General features: G+C 51.4%; 1 long non-coding RNA gene across 1 annotated transcript; it reads left to right on the forward strand.

Annotated features, from left to right (window-relative positions):
• The first annotated feature begins 4,710 nt into the window (after positions 1-4,710).
• LOC121068252 lies at positions 4,711-6,017 on the forward strand. The gene is made up of 2 exons (XR_005818749.1): positions 4,711-4,871; positions 5,754-6,017. It is a non-coding gene; the product is annotated as an uncharacterized LOC121068252 (long non-coding RNA).
• The last annotated feature ends 362 nt before the right edge of the window (positions 6,018-6,379 follow it).

Genomic DNA, 6,379 nt, shown 5'->3' on the forward strand with positions numbered 1-6,379 from the left:
TCACATTTCCAGTTCCCAGCTGTGTTTCCTGGTATGTTTAAATACATTATTCCTAGAACACTGAAACTGCCTCCTCCTCCCCTTGGTACAGCACAAGGCTGGCTTGTCCTTGCTGGTGTGCATCAGGGCAGGGGGATGTCCCAGCTCCGGGACTTGCTGGACAACAAGGATTGAACATATTGAAAGAGGGCATTTTTGGTATTTAGCACTGACCAGGAGGTGCTGGTGGCATTCCCGTGGTCGCTTTCCTCTCCCGTAACAGTGCCAGCCCTCCCTGTGGGCAGCAGACTCGTCGTGGCAGCGATGTCTGGCGTGGGGTGTTGTGGTGGTGATCCAGCTGGCATGCTGGAGAGCCTTGTGGAACTGGGCAGGTTAACACAATTGCTTCCCCCACCCTCAGCTGTGTCCAGATCAGCATGTCGGCTTTCAAACAAATGCCTTGAAATCAGCCCAAGGAAAATGCTTTGCTGCCGAATCCAGGATTTGCCAGGTCTGTCTCGGGGGCAGGCACCCACCACAGGCACCCTGGTATTTCCATTTGCTGGTCGGCAGCACCCACAAACACAATGTCTGGCAGAGCTCCCGCCTTCGCCTCGTCTGTAAATATTTGCATCCTTCCCTTGGCATCAGCAGCCTGGTATTTGCGCAGGGAGAAGGTAACAGATGTTTGAAGAATTAATTTTCTGTGCAGCCCATTCGCAGGAGCTGTGTAGGAAGGCTTCTTGGGGTGACTGCAGCGTAGCCAAGCAGAGAAAGCAGCGGTGTTGCCTTCTGCCAAGGGGCATGGTCTCAGCAATGTTCTCCTTGTGATTTATGGAGCACTGAGCTTATCTAGCACCTGCCCACAAAACAGGAGGTGCTATCGGCTTGAAGCACCAGTATTTGTAGGCTGCTGTGCCCAAGAGGAAAGAACAGGGCTGTTGGTAAACTAACAGCATGTCTAATCTCTCATCTTTCAATGCTCTTCTGAATCAGCCAGTTTAGTGGTTACAGTTTTACTGTTTCTTTTTTCTAAGACTTGCTGGTGGTTCGCTTTGGCTGGTCATCCAGAGGCAGGATGTGTGGGCAGGCATCTTTTTCCTGCAGAGCAATGCTCGCCAAGGTCCCACCGTCCTGGTTTCCCTCCTGCTCCTGTGTGGTGGGCAGGTTTCTGCTTCCATGGGGAGGGAACCAAGGTGGGGGGCTCTGAGCTGAGGCTTCCTATGGGGTCCCACCAACCTGCCTCCTTGCAGATCTCGCTCAGTGGTCCCAGCCCAAATACCACTCTCCCTCCATCCTGAACATGGATTCATCAGCAGTGCTTTGGTTCCCCAGGGACATCAGCTGTGTGATTTTGGTCCAGCTCTGCCCCGTCAGCAGCTCTATGGTGGACTGGAGCAGGGATCTGCTCTGGCTTAAAGCCCTCTTCCCTCCTCGTGCATTCCCCCACAAACCAAACCAAACCTCGGTCCACCGTACCAAACAGCCTCATGTTTTCAAACTGTGGTGGTCTCCTGACCCCACTGTCCGTGGTGTTTAATAGGGAGTACACCTTCACCACCAGCCAGCCCAAGGGGCAAAGATGGGGAGGAAAGCCAGGTCCAGGGAAAGTAGGTAAATTTTTTCATCTCTTCATCTACTGCAATCACTGTAGAAGCTGTAACGTGTGCCTTAAGGGCACGTCTGCGTTGGTCTTTGGACAAAGCTGGTTTGAAACAGGCTGATTTGTGCCGCATGCTTAGGCAATGCCTTCTCTTCCTGTCTTCTGTTCGGTCGCGATCCTGCTTTGTGGGGCGAGGTGTAAAACAGCAGGTGACTGACCCAAGCTGAAACAACCTGGCAAAAGCAGTGGCTTAGCTGTTGCTGCTGATGCTGCTTGTGGAACTATGGCCGTGGTCAGAGAAGTTAGGTGGGCTTTCAGATTTCTGCTGTAGGTTTTCAGGTACAGGCTAAAGCACCACGTTTTGCCTAAAAAGCCACAAGGCCAATATTAGAGATGGTTTTTAGAAATGTGCTTTCTTTGCTGGCATGCCAGTTCTTGAAGAGAATAACAGTGTGTTTCAGATTAGGAAAGCCCAAAACCCTTAATCCCTCCTAGAAAAGGCCAAAGTGAGTGTAAATCATGCCCCAGCCCATGTCTCTCACCTGACGTTTCATTTTCTGATTGGGTTCTGGAGGAGACATTTGCCCTTGTTAGAGGGGTGTAACACTTGCATGGCATCAAACGCTTCATTTTGATCTGCCAGAAGCAAAGCAAGGAGCAGAGGGGAATTAGCCAATATTAGCACCAGAAAAGTGAGGAGGCAGCTCGTATTATTGTGGGTAAGTCCCTGCCAGCCCTCTCACATGCTGTGTATTTCCCAGAAAGAGTGCCCAGCCACTTCTGCACCAGGGCAATAACGTTTGCCTGCCGGGGGGGCTTGCAAGAAGGGCTGTATCCTTTGTGTGATTAAAGCAAACAGTAATTAGGGATGCGGCAGCTCTGTGTGGGGCTCAAAGGGACAGCAGGCTGCTGTAACGTGGCACAGCTAAGCCACAGCTTTGTCTTGGCTGAAGACTGGTCCCCAGCCTCGCTTTATTTAGCATCAAAGGAAGCACAGAAACCCCAGGGAACAGTTGGGAGTGCTGTTGACATTTGCTAGCAGGTTCTCCTCCAGAGGAGACAAGGGCTGATCCCAGAGTATGCTCCCAGAGCGGGCTGGGATATCCCAAGGAACACAAGGGAACTGAGTGCCTGAGCCTTCCCGAGAGGGACACAGTGTCTGCCTCCTTTTGGTCTGTGTTAATAGCTTGTCTTTTTGGTATTTTTGGAAAACCAGGTTTGTAGCATAGGTAGAAATTCACTTTGAGTTCTGTGGGCTTTGCATGTGTCCAGCACCCCCTAAAACACATTCCCCATTTGGATAAAGGTAAGGAGTAAGTCACTGCCTGTTTTCGGCCGTGGTAAACGTTCAGTGTGTGTGCAAATGTGCAAAACATTGCTGGTGGCCGGGCTGGGATGTCCTCGGGATGTCCAAGGGATGTTGTGTGTGTCATGCTGCTGTGAGCTGGCACCAGCCGCTCTGGCTGCGTCTGAGGTGTCCCCACAGGAGTGTGCCAGGCCCGGGCGAAAAAACTGCTGCTGTGCTCTGCTCCCCTCCCTCCGAGGGCTACCAACGAACTCCTTAAAACACAACCCACCTGTTCTCAGCCTGTGGGCTGTTTGAGATAGGGGCTGTCATTGCCATGTGTGTTTGAACAGCGCTGCAGAAAGGGGTCCTGGCCTTGGGCGCGGTGACAAGAACAACATGAAGCTTCTGGTGAAGTGGCTGCATGTCCTGGCATGGCCGTAGGCTGCTGAAGCTCTCAAGAGAAATGGCATGTTCTTGTACTTTCAGCCATGTGCAGAAACCATCACAACTGCAGAAGTAGGTTTGCTCGGTTTGGAGGTGTTTTACTGTCCCCTTACAGCTGTTGCCTTCACATCGTGGGTACGGCTAAACCACGTCATTCTCCCAGATCTGTTTTTTCATGCTGTCTTTTACTGTCATATCCTGAGTTTCTTGGACTTTTTGCTTTTCTGGAAGAGTGGTAGAGGAGCTGAGGTTTGTGTCTGTGCGTCTGTGTGGTCCTGACTTAACCAGATCTCCTGGATCCCTCTCCAGAGCGAGGCGAGCGCGCCACTCGTCACGCACCACATCTTGTGCTGCCTCCTGCCCTCTGCCATGGTTTCGCCCCGGGCTGGAGGCTGTGGTTTCAGGGCTCCTGATAACCACATCAAAAGCATCTTGGCCCCGTGACGCAAGGCTCTAATTACCAATGCAAACTCACTTTTCTGGTTCAGATTTGTTAAATATTTTTGGCAGGCCGACTGGAGAGCCTTGTGCCACATCAGGCGCTGCCCTCCCTGTGTCCGTGCCCTGCTGGCTGCGTGTCGGGTCGTGCACTGCCTGTGTGTCTGCACACAGAGAGCGTAAACCCCGCAGCCGTGGCTAATTGGGCAGAAATTAGATGTTCTGCTCAGGCAAAACCTAGATCAAATGTATGCTTCTCAGAGCTCTGGTGCACAGATGCTGTGTTACTGAGTGTGGAAGCACAGCCTGCGGGGACGGGAGACCTGGTGTGGTCCTGTCTCGGGGTGGGCGATGCTGCTCCATCGCTCGGTCTTCTCCACAGCTTCGGCTGCAGGTTCGTGGTTACGTGGCCCATTCGTGAAGTCCTCACAGTTTGTAGGGTCTGGAACCAATTTTTTTTTTTTTTCCTGCTGTAAAATTGTTGCTATGTAATTACATGTTGCAACCTTCCGGATAGGCAAATCTGTCAGATTTTGACATTTGACAGCGTTCTATGTATGACTTTTATTAAAAGTGGGCTTTTACCAAACATCTCAATAACCACCTCAGTTTAAAAGCACATCTAAAGGTCAGCTTACCTAACGTCATTTTGGGGAATGTTTTGACTTAAAAAACGGCATAAAAAAAAAATCAGTCTACGTGACAGTAAAAATGCAGTCATCTCTCCTCGCTCTCTGGGTGGTGGCAGAGGGAAGCTGTGATCCGATTTGCTTTCATCCTTCTTGGCTATGCCTACACGGATAACCTAACCTGATTTCAGACGCCAGAACAAAATTACTCCAGCCACCATCTGCGTGTGGATACAACGTGAGCCCCAAAGGCGGTGCTGGCTGGGCTCTGCTGCCCGGCGTGCCACGCCATCCCGCGGGGGCGTGAGGAGGAGGACAGGGCTGGGGAATCTCTTAACGATGCCGTGACCATCAGAAAGCCAGCCCCTGCAGCCAGACTTGTGTCAGCGAGCTGTTTGCCAGCCGTGCGGGCAGGCTTAGTGCATAGGTCATGTGGCATGGACGCGAATTTAGCGCGCTTGGAAACTGAGCTAAGCCTGGGAGCTGTACGGTAAGCCTGGGAGACCAGCTGTTGGGGCAGCGGGTAAACGGCTGGAGAGCAAAAAAACACTATTTCCCTGTTTCAGAGACAGAGAAATCTCTGTGTGTTTCGTGCTTAGGGCCCTGCAGCGAGGTTTGGGGTTTTACCATGGGACCCAGGTGGGAGTAATGGTCTTGGCTGCAGCCCTCAAAGGAGGGCTGAGCCCCCAACTTTTTTTTCTGGGTGGAAATGAGTATGTTTGCCTGGCTTCCAATCCCATGCCACCAGATGAACCATGAAGAGATGTTTTGATATTGAAGGGTTAAGCAGCGTGGACACAAGGAATGAGCTGTGGTGCTCCTTTTGTGAGTCAAAGAGGGAAAAATGTGCCCTCCCTCTCTGATGTTTCCCTCTGTCCAAAAAAGGCTAAATGGGCTCAGTGAAAAAACCAAGGAGGCATTCCTCATATTCTCTGGAGTAATTAGATTTAAAAGCCCAGATTTAAAGGGGTAGCTTGCAGCAAATTACATATGGCTCTGGGAGGAGTTCACCTTCTTCAGGAAAGCCAGCCGTGCGCTGGGTAATGCAGGAGGAGCTGGGCAACGGCTGGAGAAAGACAAGGCTGTGTCAGAGATGGACATTAACGAGTGATCCATTAGTCAGCACAGATTATTAAACACAGGAGGGCAGTTTGTCTTCTTTATTTTATTGGGGATGGCTGACATGCAGCAATAACCACAGGGCTCAGCTGGGTTTGCAGCAGCTCCCGAGTGCGCAGGTTAATGGTATCTACCCCGCTCCAAAACCCATTCATGTCAACGGGAGACTTTCCAGTGACTTTCAACGCACTTTGGAGCGCGACCAGAGTTAGTTTAATAAGCTGGTTTAATATATCCTGTGATCTGTCTGCAGCCAAACAGCCTGCGTCATCTGCACTGCACCAGGATCGCAGGCACTTAGTGCATCCCTTGCTGGTGGCAGCCTGCCTCTGATGAAACACACGTGAGGGCTGGTTGGGAGCACACACCTCTGTGCAGAGAAGGATCACCTCTGCCTCCAGCCCCTCCTGAGGCCCCTCTGCCGCCCAGCGAGGGCTCACAGAGGTGGCTGATCCGAGACCTGAATGATGAGGGGGAAGGAAAAGCTTTAAAAAATAAAGGAAAATGAAGAATAAAGGAACATTGTGGCTGTGTTGTGGTCCTTTCTTCCTATCTCTGGCCAGCTGGAGATGCTGATAGCATGGGACAAACCTTTGGCACAGGTTAATTGTTGCCTCCCCCTCTTGACAGGTCCAGAGTTGGAGAGGTGCCTACCTGCTCCTGGCTGCCCAAAAGCAGGATTTTATCAAGGCTGGGCTAGGAACAGAGCCACCCTTGCCCTAGGGAATAAGCAGAAAGATCCCTGGTAAGCCATGAATCACCAGGCATAGGTGGGACTAAGAGGACAGTAATGTGCATTAAATCCCATCCCTTTCAAATCCCCACTAAATGACCTAAAGCCTCAAAGCCCCGTGAGCAGAGGTTTCCCCCATTCTACAT

The sequence above is a fragment of the Cygnus olor genome, chromosome 3 (genome assembly GCF_009769625.2).
Source record: "Cygnus olor isolate bCygOlo1 chromosome 3, bCygOlo1.pri.v2, whole genome shotgun sequence".
In the NCBI taxonomy this organism is placed as follows: Eukaryota; Metazoa; Chordata; class Aves; order Anseriformes; family Anatidae; genus Cygnus; species Cygnus olor.